Source organism: Stenella coeruleoalba, assembly GCF_951394435.1.
Source record: "Stenella coeruleoalba genome assembly, chromosome: 16".
Classification (NCBI taxonomy): Eukaryota; Metazoa; Chordata; class Mammalia; order Artiodactyla; family Delphinidae; genus Stenella; species Stenella coeruleoalba.
The window spans coordinates 33,236,800-33,250,508 of NC_137162.1; the positions used below are offsets into that span (position 1 = coordinate 33,236,800).

Consider the following 13,709-nt stretch of genomic DNA (forward strand, 5'->3'; position numbering starts at 1 on the left):
GCATAATGCATCTGCTGTGATACGGCAGCGGTGACCTTACCTACTTTGTAATTTCTATTGAACAGCTGTTCTGTTGAATGGGGGTGTGCTTCAAGTGGGTCTGAGCAGAGTTTTCACTCAGAAACAGCTGCTTAGACATCTGACACCTTAAGCCTTATCAGCTAACTTGGCCTTAGGCATTAGGATACAAAGCCTATCGAGCCCTGGGCTTTGGAGCCAGGGAGCCCTAGGAATGAGGAGCCCTAGGAATGAGGATCCCAATTCTCACCTCTTAGCTTCCTAAGTGCTCATGAGCTAATGAATTAAAACCTTCAGCTTCAGAGTTCTTAATAACACCGATTACCTCGCAGAGGTGTTTGAGGATTAAATGAATACACATGTGAAACTGCACATGGGAATTCCTAAACTTCCTTCCCTATTCGATAACGTTTCCCTTAATGGAGCCCTAAAATGTGCCAGACAGTATATCAGAAATCAAGTCTAGAAAAATACGTATAACATGGGTTGGTCTTCTAGGGAAGCAACTGGTTGGAACACAAGAATGAGTTACAAACCAGAATAGACATGCAAAAATTATAATGCAAAAGCAGATGGAAGCGTGAAAAGCTCCATGGACAAAGTGTCCTTGAGTTGGTCTTAAAGGATGAGTGGAAATTTGACAGAAGTAATGAAAAGAAAGACATTCTAGGTTTGGAACAGCACCAAAAAAGGCCAGGGAGCCACGGGCCTGTGGGGTGAGGTTGACAGAGTAATCTGGTGTGATTGGGATTGCGCTTTACTCACACATCACTGGGGGGCCACTAGGCTGCGTTGTGGACAGATTAGTTCTAGTCAGGTAGACAGATGGTTTACTAGTTGAGGCAAATGCTTTCCACGGCAGAGGGAGCTCATTCCAGGGCTAGAATGAGAAGGCAGGAGCTAATGTGAAAGATACTAAGGAAGCAGCCCAATCGAATTAAATGAATAAGAAAACCTTGCTGGGCAGGCCAGTTGGGCCATCCTTCCTCACTCTCTTCTGTAAAATAGGACATGAGGGTTAGGGTTAGGGAGTGTTTAGCCTGTGCATACCTGCAGGGCTGGGTGGGGTGTCTCTGCCAGAGGCCAGCCTGAGGGCATTAGCTACCTGAGACTGGAGAGGGAGGCCCCCGAAGAGGTAGAAGAGAGGCACAGAAACAGAAAGTGATACCAAAGACACATTTTGCTATTCTCCCAAAAGTCAAATGGGGAGCATTTCCTCAACCAAGCTGAGCTGTGATCTCACTCACATAAGGTCCTTCTCTCCCAACCCAGTTGTCCCACCTGAGGGATAAAGCGTCATGTCAGCAGTTGTTGAATTGCAAGGAACTCAGGTTTCCTCAAGTTTTTCCCCTAAAGTCAGAGAGAAATTTCCCAGAATACAATCATGGGTCTCACCTGTCGGGCAGGGAAGCCTTTGCTCTGGCTACCCAGGGGACTGTGTGTCTCAGGCCTCCGCCCTTCCCTGCACTGCATCCGTCTCCTCTCTGCACATTGGCTGCCTTAGTGGGGACTCTTACCGCTGCTCCCTTGCAGTTAGCAGCTTGCATGGGGCTCTGGGTTACCACGGAGATGACTTGGTCCTGACTCCACATCTGCTACAGCATCTGTGTCTCTTAATTGAGATGCTTGAGACCAAGACTCCAATTGGTTCAGTTTTGGTCTCACCCCTGGTCCAATCAGCTGTGACAAGGAATACAGAATCCCGGGACAGACAAGGTGGATCCTACACAAGGTAAGCTTCGGAGGGCCAAGAACGTGAACCATCCAGTTTATCTCCCTCCAGTTTGGGGATTAGACCTGCTTCTTCCCATCTTTAAGCTGTAATCTGACCCCACCCCTACCCCTCCTTTAAGGAGCCCCCTTTCTTTGTAATCAACACATTACGTGAAAGGGGATGAACTTTGGACTGAGCAGAGTTTCACTTCTGACTTTATCACTAGGAGCTAAATCTTTGGGGCAACTATGTTCCTGAGCTTTTCTTTCCTTGCCTATAAAATGGGGAGAATTACATGTACCTCACAAGGGTACTCTTAAGGATCAACGGTGATAAAACACTATCACAGTGCCTGGCGCGTAGGAGTTATGTGGCAAATGCTCAGTTCCTCCCCCTTTTATGCCTGACTCCTTCCCCACTGCTGGGGGTACATACAGAACCCTAGGGGACGTCTGAGGGGTGGCCCAGGCTTACATGAATAAATGGGATGCCCTTCAGCCGTGGCGCACAGGCGGCTTGAAGGCAGAGCCCACGTTTGATTCATCTGTGAGAGCACATGATAGCCTCTCAGCTAGGCATATAGCAGGGTTTTTTTTTTAACGGTGCTGTAATGTACAAAGCATAAAATTTACCTTTTAAATCATTTTTAAATGTACAGTTCTACTTTCTGTCTCTCTGTTTGATGACTCTTAAGTACCTGGTACAAGTGGAATCATGCAATATTTGTTCTTTTGTGACAGGCTTATTTCACTTGGCAGACTGTCTTCAAGTTTTATCCATGTTGTGGCATGTGTCAGAATTCCCTTCCGTTTTTAAGGCTAAATAATATTCCATAGTATGTCTGTACCACATTTTGTTTATACATTCGTCCACTGATGGACCTGAGTTGCTTCCACCTGTTAGCTATTGTGAATCATGCTGTGAACGTGGGCGTACAAATATCGTTTGAGTCCCAGCTTTCAGTTCTTTGAGGTTTATACCTAGACGTAGAATTGTTGGATCATTTGGTAAATCTATGTTTAATTTTTTGAGATACCACCATACTGTTTTCCATCGTGACTGCACTATTTTACATTCCCCCCAACAGTGCAAAAGGGTTCCAATTTCTTTGCCACCACTTGTTTTTTTCTGTGGTTTTTGTTTGTTTGTTTGGGGATAATAGTCATCCTAAGGGATATAAACGGTAGATTCTTAGCAACTCTCTGTTGACTTGGATTTTCGGCTCACATTTGCCTCATTAACTCAAAGTGAGAATCCCTGCAGTGTTTCTGCAGCCTCAGTGGCCAGCAATGAAGCAGCCCTCCTGGGACCGGAAGCCTGCCTGTCAGGGGCTCAGCAGCAGGCTTGAGAGCCTGGTGGCCTCTTGACCAGTGGGGCCCTGGCCTTGTGAGGTCTGTGCAGCCAAGGTTGTGCTGAGAGTCATAGCAGAGCAGAAGGCAAGTGGGAAATAGCCTTGTCCCTGCAGTACCAGGTCTTCCGGTTGGTCTGGGCTCCCCAGGCCAAGGCTGGAACCAGAGGTCACCCTGCTTCTCCCAGCAGCACATCCTGGGAGATCAGAGTAGCCCTAGATCAGGTGCCCTGTAGTTCTGTCCCCTAACATCCTATACTCCTTTGTGGCGTCTATTGGAACATGTAGTTGTGTATTTGCTGGCTTATTTGATTTGTGTGCCTCTTCAATCATACTGGAAGCTTCATGAGGGCAGGGACCATGTCTCTTTCTCCAGCACCTAGCTCAGTGCCTGGCCAATAGTAGATGACCAATAAATAATGTTGAATGAATGATTCTGGCTCCTCCCTTCAGTCATTCAGTTTAGGATCTCAGAGGCCAGGGGGACCACGTAGGACCAAATGAGACCAGATCCCTGTGACCACAAACTACAAAACTGATCTTGAGTATTTAGGACTTCAGGGTTTCCTTCCACATGCTGTTTGGGATTCATTAAGCTGCATCTCAAAGGAAGCTGGAAGGCAGGGGAGCCCTAGCCTACCTCTGACCTTGACATTAGGGCTTTGGTCTAATTAACGACAAGAAACCTCTCTGAATCTCAGTTTTCCTAGCTGTGAAGTGGGTATAAGGCCTACCCATGAAGATTGTAAAAGTCAAATGAGATGATGTCTTTAAGGTACCTGGACTAAAAATAGATGTTTATTCCCACCTCACCTCTCGAAGTCTGGCTTTACGCATGAGGAAACTGAGACAGAGACAGGTGAGGATTCATCTCTGGACTCTTGATTCCAGAGCCTCCGTGTGTCTTCCTGGAGGTCATCATGGTTACAGAGAAAAAAAAAAATGTGCCTAAAACAACCAAGTCAAATTATGATCCCTTCCTCCCCTCTCTGAACGGATTGAATTGTTCCGTGTGCTAGGGGCATCTGGACCCAGTCTGAAAGAGGAAGACTGTGTACCAAGAACAAAAGAACTTTAAAAAAAGAAGAAGAAAAAACAAAACCCAGCCCTCCTGGGGTGAGTTTCCCCAGGGTATGAAAGCCTTTAGGACGCACTGTGACTCAGAAGCTCAGAGCCGACATAGCTTAGCAGTGAATCAGTTCCTGGAGAGTCAAGTGGGAGCCATTTTATTAGTGGCGACTACAACTCTTTACTTATTACATGTAAAGTATTAACATCCTAATATTTGAATGGCAGGGTGAGTTTCCACTTCCCCTTACCTTAGTTTTCTGGTTTATTACTTTCATCATCTTTTCATCCCAATAGCATAACTTATCAATTATAAAAAAAATCCCTTCCCTTATCCCTCTTTCATTATTTAAAAAAAGACAGGGAAAAAGAAAACCCATTCTTTTTTGCTTATCTCTCCTCATTGTTGGAATTCACTGCTTGGGCAGTCCCTGTCTCTTTCCATCCTCTTTTTTGCTGCTGTTTCTTCCTACTGCTCCTCTCAGGCATAAACTCATTTAACAAATCTTGGTCGAGAGTGTACTTTGCCAGGCCTTGGGCTCAGCACCGCAAGCTGGATGGGAAACAAGCCAGACGTGGCCGCTGCCTGCACGCAGCTTGTAGTCTAGCTGTAGATCCAGCGAGAGTTCAGTGAATGCAGAGTTCAATGAGTTTAAACTCCTGGAAAGGAGGCATAAATTTTGCAGGTTATATTGATGACGAGCACTTTGTAGCTATGAAGCGTTGCACCAAAGCTTCACATGTATGCATTCATTTATTTCTCACCAAAAAAATGAAGTCCCTCACTTTATAGTTGAAGAGACCACGTCTTGGGGAGAGTGAGTTGCTTTGTTCAAGACCCCACACTAGGTTCCAGGTGGAGCTGGGATACACAGGCCCACCCTGAGGCTGTAACACCCACCCCTGTGTGGCGAGGCTGCATTTGACCCACCCTGGGGTAATTAGTGCACCTGGGCTCGGGGCTTAGCTCCCTAAGCCTGACAATCCAGGCTCTGTTTCCCTGGCCAAATTCAGCCCTGAAGGCATCTGATCAGACCAGTGCCAGGGCCTGGGGCTCTGGTGCCTTGAAGCCAGATACCTCTGGCTTCAGGGGTCTTGTTTGGGGCTCCAAATGCCCTTCAGTTTGTCCCAGTGTGCTGGACACATTACGGTGGCCTCCCATGTGTGACAGACATGGCCTGAGGAAGGAGCTTCTTCCCAGGCCGCTTACAGTGCAGAAAGCCCTTTCCTGGGCTTGGTCATGTTTGTTCTTCAGAACAACTCTAGCAGGTGTCCAGGACATGTATTGTTTATACTCATTTCACACATGAGCACCTTGAGTCTCAGAGAGGACAAGAGTGACCAAAGCTGGGTGACCAGGAAGAGGCAAGGACTCGAACCCCAGACCAAGACTCTTTGTCTCATGCACTTTCCCACTGCGTCGTGCGTGTCTGGCTTTCCCAGTGCTTGGCATCTCTCTTGCATTAAGTCTACCCTCCATCCTCTCCCACTAACAAGCCGCCATCCACAGACACTATCTGATCTCCAGTTTTCCCTCATACCTGCAGCAACTGACCAGCCCAGCTCTGCTCAAGAGCCCCAAGGCCAAAGCTCTTCTCAGCATAGGAAGGAGGGCTGAGTGTAGTGGATCAAAACTGCTGGCAAGGGCAAAAATCCCATTAAAAGAGAGGATTAATTATGGGATATCAGGATCTGAGGCTGAGTCGTCACTCAGCTAAGATTGTTGCCTAGGAGGGTTAGGATGGAGTTATCAAGCTTTTGACTCAGTGCTTTGTGCTTATTTTCAAAGTTCTTTTCTGTGACTCTTTCCTCTTGATACAATCTCTTAGAGTCAGGGAGGGCAGAGGAACTGGATCCTCTTCATGTTGGCTAATGGAGGCCGTTTATGATTCTGATGTGAATCCTACACAGAGGCATGTCCCTTGTGTCCTGGCACTCTCACGCTCTCTCCTTTGATCCTCAATGCAACCCTACGAGGTGACCTTTTTCATCCCCTTTTCCAGAACACTGAGGCCTTGAGGGGCTCTCTTGAAACAACAGGAAGTCATCTCCTCAAGCAGGGCCCGAAGTGAATCTGCAGAGCACCAGTCTTAATTCAGTCTCTGGCAGATTGTGTCTCAGAAACGTGTTAGCCAGAGTCACCAGAGATTAAGTCTTAGGAGCCAGAACACCTGCATCGAGATTCTGGCTTTGTTTCTTACTAGCAGGTGAGCCTGGACAAACGACTTAATTTTATTGTGCTATTGGGCTTAAATAAGGACAATAATAGCAACAGGTAACATACAAAGCCCTTTGAAGAGTGCCTGGCATGAGCCCCAAATTTGGTACCTATTACTCCTGGGCATTAGGTTGCCATGTTTATTAATGACGAAATCTAGGTATGGAGAGCTGGAGTCAGTGCCCAAGGCCACCCAGCTGGTAAGTGGTGAAACTGTGGCAGGTTGCCTGGCACCCTCAGCCTGAGGTGCTGGTGAAGAGCACAGGTTTGGAAATGAGGCAGGCATGGGGCTGAAGCTCAGCTCTGCCAATTAGTAGCTTTGTGACCTTGGGCAAGTCAGTTAACACCCCGAACCTCAGTTTCCTCATCTGCAAAATGGGGATATTAGTACCTCCCTGTTGGGCTGCACCCTGCAGGCCTAAAAGGACTCTGCTTGCCCAGCTTCAAGACCAAAGAAGGAGCCAGGAGCCAGCAACAGAGACATCAATGGTTTAATGGAGGGGGGAGCTTACATGTCTGAAGCAAGGTCCTAGAGCAACACCCCACCATGTGTGGTGGACGGTGGGCAGGACATGGTGGAAGTCTTCACTGGGGTGGGGGGCAGGGGGGTGGAGATTACCAATTATAGGGGAATTGACGTCAGGTGGGCTTATTAGTCACCAGGCAAACCCGCAGAGGGGCACGCCCCTCACGGACCTTTTGATAAGAACAATCACCAGCTGGGGCCTGGGGCAAGTACATAGGAAGGTGAGTCAGGTGAGTAAGATATAGGAGAAGCAGGCACTGGTCGGGCAGGGGATGTACAGAGAACAAGAGAACAGCCTTCTTGAGTTACCTGACCGTGTACTTCACCCCTACATACCCTGTATAACCCTTACAATCTTGGTCCACCTCTCTTCCGAGATATCCCTGGGGTCAGGTACGTAGAGGGACACTGCAACCAGATACCACAGATACAATACAGACAGGCCACCCCTGGTTTTCACAAACCCAGAGCCACCCCCAAGTGTGTGGTCAGGCCCCTCAAGATGGCTGTTCTCTTGCTCTCTGTACATCCCCTGCCCGACCAATGCCTGCTTCTCCTGTATCTTACTCACCTGACTCACCTTTCTAGGTACTTGCCCCAGGCCCCAGCTGGTGACTGTTCTCATCAAAGGGGCATGAAGGACGCGCCCCTCTGCTGGTTTCCCTGGTAACTAATGAGCCCACCTGATGTCAATTCCCTATAACTGGTGATCTCTCCTCCACCACACGGGGCCCCCTCCCCGGGAGCGAAGACTGCCGCCGCGTCCTACCCATCGTTCGCTGCACATGGTGGGGGTGTCGCTCCAGGACCTTGCTTCAGACGTGTAAGTGCCCCCCTCCATTAAATCATTGATGTCTCTGTTGCTGACTCTGGGCTCTTTCTTTGGTCTTGAAGCTGGGCAAGCACAGACCTTGGAGGCCTGCGTGCGGGGTGCAGCCCAACACTCCCGCATAAGGATTTGACGTGAATGTGTTTCAAGTGTCCGGCACAGAACGGATGCTGGTGTTCAGTTCTCCACCGAGAGAGCCGATCCAGGTGCCTGCCCGACCTGGGATCCTTTCATCTGCAGCCCAGGCAGTTGGCAGGGCTGGAACGTGACCACACCCCAGGGTCAGCTTTTAGGAAGTAGATACTGTATGGGTTGTTCAGATTGACTGGGCGTCACCGCAGCTCCCCTGAGGATTTGGTTTTGATTCAAGAGTGTGTGTGCCTGAAGGGGCGGCTCCAGAGGCCACTGGGGCACTGGGAACAGAACGCTGAGCGGTAACCCAGCCTGCCTTTTTGTCTGGGCGTTCCTTTAATCAGCAACGTCAGCGACTGTTTCAGAAATTTACAAAACAGCCTCGCTTTGTTGCCATTTGGCCAAAATGCCTTTCTCTTAGAACCGGTTTGGCAACATCTCCTGGAGCATTACTGCAGCCGGTTGGGAAGCAAATAGAGATACTCCTTCAGCCAGGTTGACCTGGATGGGCCACCTGTCTTCATGAGTCCCTCTAACACCTGAGGGCGGAGTAGTGTCCTGCTGGCCCTTCCTGGAGCCTTCCCTGCTTCCTGGTTCTTGCGGACGTTCTTCTAGATGCTGGTAGCTGCCAGGCTCACTTCCAGGGAGGAGCAGGCACTACCCACATGCCAGCTGCCTCTGGCGAGCCTCAGAGGCCTGGAATGGAGCCACGTGGCAGAATTGCTCCACCAGGGCTGTGCCCAGGCCCCTGGGCACTTCCTTTAGTCACTGGGGCCCTGCCCTCCAGAGAGGGCTCCACAGCCTGGGAAACCTCCTGGAGTCCACACTGGGTGCTGCTCAGGTGCCGTAAGAGGAAATAATATTGATGTACTAGCTCCTGCTGGTTTAGTGCTTACGACATGCTGGGCCCTATGCTGAGCACTTTGTATTCATTTTCTTAATCATTGAAGCAACTTTAGTCATAATACTTATGAGCTTATCAAGTCTATTTCATTCAAATCATGGAGAAATGACTCTGGGGGGGATAACAATGTTAATAATGCAGTCCCAGCCTTGAAGAAGTCACACTCTGGTCTTAATCCTCCAATTTTGGAAATTGCTCTGTGTCTGTATCTTCTAGAGTTTCAATCCTTGCTCTACCACTCACTTGCTGTGTGACTCCTGATAAGTTGCTTACCCTCTCTGTGTCTTGGGTTCTTCCTCTGTAACTGGAGATGATCATAATAGAATTTACCTCTTAGGGTTGGTGTGAAGATTAAGTGAGACAGTCATGGGAAGCGCTGGGAACAGTGACTAGGTCAGAGCACTTAATAACTGTTAGCCATGTGTGGAAGGGCTTCAGGGGGCTCTGAAATTTTAAGCCAGATAGTGGATGCCTTTGTGTATGTCTGTGAATGTTTCTCAAAACAAAGGGGGCATAATCCAGGACCCAGAGAAGATGCAGAAGTATTTCTGAATGGGAGGTCAAGTTTAGATGCATGGCTGATCTACCTTGCGTACCAAAGAGCTGAGTTACTTAAGAAAGCTTTGTAAGTAGCACCCCCGTTTCTCCTCGGGCCATTTCAGTAAGAGGCAGCAATCTAACCAGTCAGGACTTGGGGGCACTTCGTATTGGACCTGGAGGAAAACTTAGAGATCATCCAGTCTAAATTCACCAGTTCACACAAGAGGGACTCTGAGCTTGGGGGTTGAGCCTTATGTCTCCCTGAGGTAACAGCTCAGGGAAATGGAGAGTTCCCTGATTTGAAAGTCCAGTGAGAAGAGCTGGACTAATACCTGTCTTCTCCTTGCAGCATTCTTAGGATCAGTGAGATGGTGTGTATGTATTTGGAAGTATGTAAAATGTGTTACCCTCGTAGATGTTCTTACTTCCACGGGCACCTGGTATTACCAGTTGGTTCCGTTTCTCTGGAACCAATAATATATATGTACATATAAATGGAGAGAGACAGAGACAGAGGGGGGAGAGGGCTCATGCAATTGTAGGGGCTGGCAAGACTGAAATTTCTGGGGCAGGTATATGGTCAGGCCACTCAAGATGGCTGTTCTCTTGCTCTCTCTACATCCCCTGCCCGACCAGTGCCTGCTTTACCTGTATCTTACTCACCTGACTCACCTTCCTACTTACTTGCCCCAGGCCCCAGCTGGTGATTGTTCTTATCAAAGGGGCCGTGAAGGACATGCCCCTCTGCTGGTTTCCCTGGTAACTAATGAGCGCATCTGACATCAATTCCTTTATAAGTGGTAACCTCCCCTTCTTCCCGGGACTGAAGACTGCTGCCACGTCCTGCCTGCCGTCTGCAGCGCATGGTGGGGGTGCCGCTCCAGGACCTTGCTTCAGAGGTGTAAGCTCCCCCCCTCCATTAAACCATTGATGTCTCTGTTGCTTGCTCCGGGCTCTTTCTTTGGTTTTGAAGCTGGGCAAGCACAGGCCTTGTAGGCCTGCAGGGTGCAGCCCAACAGCAGAGAAGTAGGCTGGAAATTCAGGTAAGAGTTGATGTAGTCTTGAGACTGAAATCTAAAGGGCAGGCAAGCAGGCTGGAAACTTGGGCAGGATCTTCTGATACAGTCTTGAGGCAGAATTCTTTCTTCGCTAGGAAACCTCAGTTATTCCTCTTAAGGCCTTCAGCTGTTTGGATGAGGCCCACCCACCTTATAGAGAGTAATCTGCTTTACTTAAAGACAGTTGATTGCAAATGTTAGCCACATCTATAAAATACCTTCGCAGCAACATCTAGACTACTGTTGGACCAAACAGCTGGCACCATGGACTAGCCAAGTTGACGTAGGATTAACATTCACCCTGGTCCCCTCAGCACAGATGTGCCATTCCGGTCTTAGGAGTCATGGTGTTTCTCTCACTGTTTCAATAAGAGTTCACACTGTAGGTGAACAGCAAAGGAAATGGTTCTGTGCACGAGGGCATGGTGGCTTGGCAAGGAGTGCGTGTTCAGTTCTTAGGAAATGTTATTGGGAGGTTGGCAAGCGGGTTAATTACTGCAATGGTGACCTTCACAGAACTGAGAGGGAAGCCAGTGTAGCTAATCAAAAAACAGGAAATGTCTCAAAGAATGCCTTGAATCATGGTCCAGAGTGTATTCTGCATTTGAATCAATTGTTATGTTCTGGGTTGAAACTATTTAATTCCTTACTGTAGACAGAAACAGTTCTTTTCATAACTTCAGAGGTGGGAACTGGGGGAGGTGGAGAAGGGGAAAGAGTTTCCTGTAGTTTAATCTGACGTTTAGTGCCTGCAACTGAGGCCTTTTTTAAAAAAAGATGTGGAATAATTGAATAAATGTGTGACATTGTGGCTGCTGATAAGACAGGAATTTATGTACTTTTTTTTGGCTGACCTGTGAGAAAAGGCAATAAAATGTAATGTGTGCACATTTTTTAAAAATTCATTTATTTTTGGCTGCGTTGGGTCTTCCTTGCTGCACGCCGGCTTTCTCTAGTTGCATTGAGCAGGGGCTACTCTTTGTTGCGGTGCTAGGGCTTCTCATTGTGGTGGCTTCTCTTGCGGAACATGGGCTCTAGGCGTGCGGGCTTCAGTAGTTGTGGCACACGGGCTCAGTAGTTGTGGTGCACAGGCTTAGTTGCTCCGCGGCATCTGGGGTCTTCCTGGACCAGGGCTTGAACCCCTGTCCCATGCATTGGCAGGTGGATTCTTAACCACTGCACCACCAGGGAAGTCCCTATGCATCCTCTTTATTCAACATTTCTGACAGCTTCTAGTGAGGCATTGGTGTGGTAGCAAACACACACTCAGGTTGTGGAGCCAGGGAGACGTAGGTACAGATTCTGGCTCTGTTTCTTTATTAGCTGTGTGACCTTAGACAAGTTAACCAGCTTTTCTCAGTTAACCACCTTGTCTATAAAATGAGGATGAGAATGTTTACCTTGCGGGTTTATTGTAAGGATTTAGAGTCACTGCAGTAGAATGCACAACCTGACACCTGTAGATCATTATTTAGAGGGAGCAGCTACAGCTGTGGATAGGAGCCATTTTGACCAGTTCCATCGATTTCAACATCCTTTGCAGGGCTTCTCTTTTTCTCCCACACTTTCTGGTACTGTACCAGAGAGGAAGATTGAGAGGTTTCTGTCAGACGAGGGGAAGAGTGAGTGGAGTCAATATGGAAGTGTGAGAGGGGAAATCAGGACCACCTCTAGGTGACATCAGAATCTGATCCAGTGAGGGGCTCTGGAGGCTGCATAGAAAGACCACAGTCAGAGTCAGGATAGGTCCAGGCATGAGCTGATGAGTCAAGTCCTGCCGAAGTTTAAAAAGGGAAGCCAGTTGGGCGATGGGAGCCCACTCAAGTGGAGGAGTTAATGCTTAGCAGAGTGAGGGCGATGACTCATAGCTTTGCTATGCTGAGGTCGTGGAAGAATGAGGTGACTAGTCCCACAGCTGGCCGTGTGCTGGGAGCCTTAGCAATGTGACGTTCAGCTGAACGAAACCCACTACGTTCTCCATTCCACAGCAGTAGAGGGGAAGCTGAGGAGTGCTTCAAAGCTTGGCCACCAACGTGAGACTGCCTGGGTCCAAAACCTAGCTCTGCCCCACTTACTAACTCGGTGACGTTGAATTCGTTACTTGACTTCTCAGTTTCCTTAGCTGTGAAAGGGGGATGAAAATGATTATACATACCTCCTGGGGTTTGAAGGAGATTAGGTGATGTGAGATACTAGAAAAAATATATGTTGGTCTATGTCTTCCCCCCAACCCCACGCCCTCGCTCATTTTTCCTGGCACAGAGCTCCTAAAACCCTTGTAACTTCCTAAGGGATAAGAGTACTAGGAGTATTTTTTGTTCAATGAAGCCACTCTGGGTGGGCCCCTGGATGGGGGCTGGTCACCAGAAAGACGAAGCCATGATTAGAAGCTGGGGATTTTCAGCCCCAGCTCCACTTGTCTAGAGTGGGGAGAAGGGCTGGAAATGGAGTTAATAATTAATCATGGCTACGTGATCAAGCCTCCATAAAAATCCCAGAAGTATGGGGTTCAGAGACCTTCCAGGTGGGTGAACACATCCATGTACCAGGAGGGCAACGCACCCCCACCTCCATGGTGACAGAACCATGGTGCTTGGGACCCTCTCAGGCCTCACCCCATGTATCTGTTCAGCTGGCTGTTCATCTATACCGTTTATCAGTCCTATAATAAACTGGTAAATGTAAGTAACAGTTTTCCTGAGTTCTGTGAGCTGCTCTAGCAAATTAATTGAACCCAAGGATGGGGTCATAGGAACCTCAGATTTATTGCCAATTGGTTAGAAGCCCAGGTGACAACCTGGACTTGCTGTTGGTGTCTGGGGTTGGGGGCAGTCTTGTGGGACCGAGCCCTTAACCCCTGGGATCTGATGCTAACTCCAGGTAGACAGTGTCAGGATTGAGTTAAATTGTAGAACACCCAGGTGATGTTGCAGAAAATTGCTTGGTTGGGGGAACATGCTCCGCCCAATACGTCTGGTGTCAGAGTGTTGTGAGTGTTCTGTGTGATAGTAGAAGAGACACACAGGAAGAAAAACTTTTTTTTCCCCCTGAAAACAGGTGAGCTAAGGTTTACAAAGCCTTTTGTACTGAAACTTAGCTTTTTTTTTTTTTTTTTCGGTACGCGGGCCTCTCACTGTTGTGGCCTCTCCCGCTGCGGAGCACAGGCTCCGGACGCACAGGCTCCGGACGCACAGGCTCAGCGGCCATGTCTCACGGGCCCAGCTGCTCCACGGCGTGTGGGATCTTCCCGGACCGGGGCACGAACCCATGTCCCCTGCATCAGCAGGCGGACTCTCAACCACTGCGCCACCAGGGAAGCCCTTAGCTTTTATTTTGTTAAGTGTCTGGGGCCTC

At 48.6% G+C, this 13,709-nt stretch overlaps 1 protein-coding gene across 2 annotated transcripts in view; it reads left to right on the forward strand.

Moving 5' to 3' along the window:
* Nucleotides 1-13,709, forward strand: part of MYOF (myoferlin) — a 155,763-nt gene that overhangs the window by 5,047 nt on the left and 137,007 nt on the right. The gene's annotated exons all lie outside the window — the stretch shown is intronic.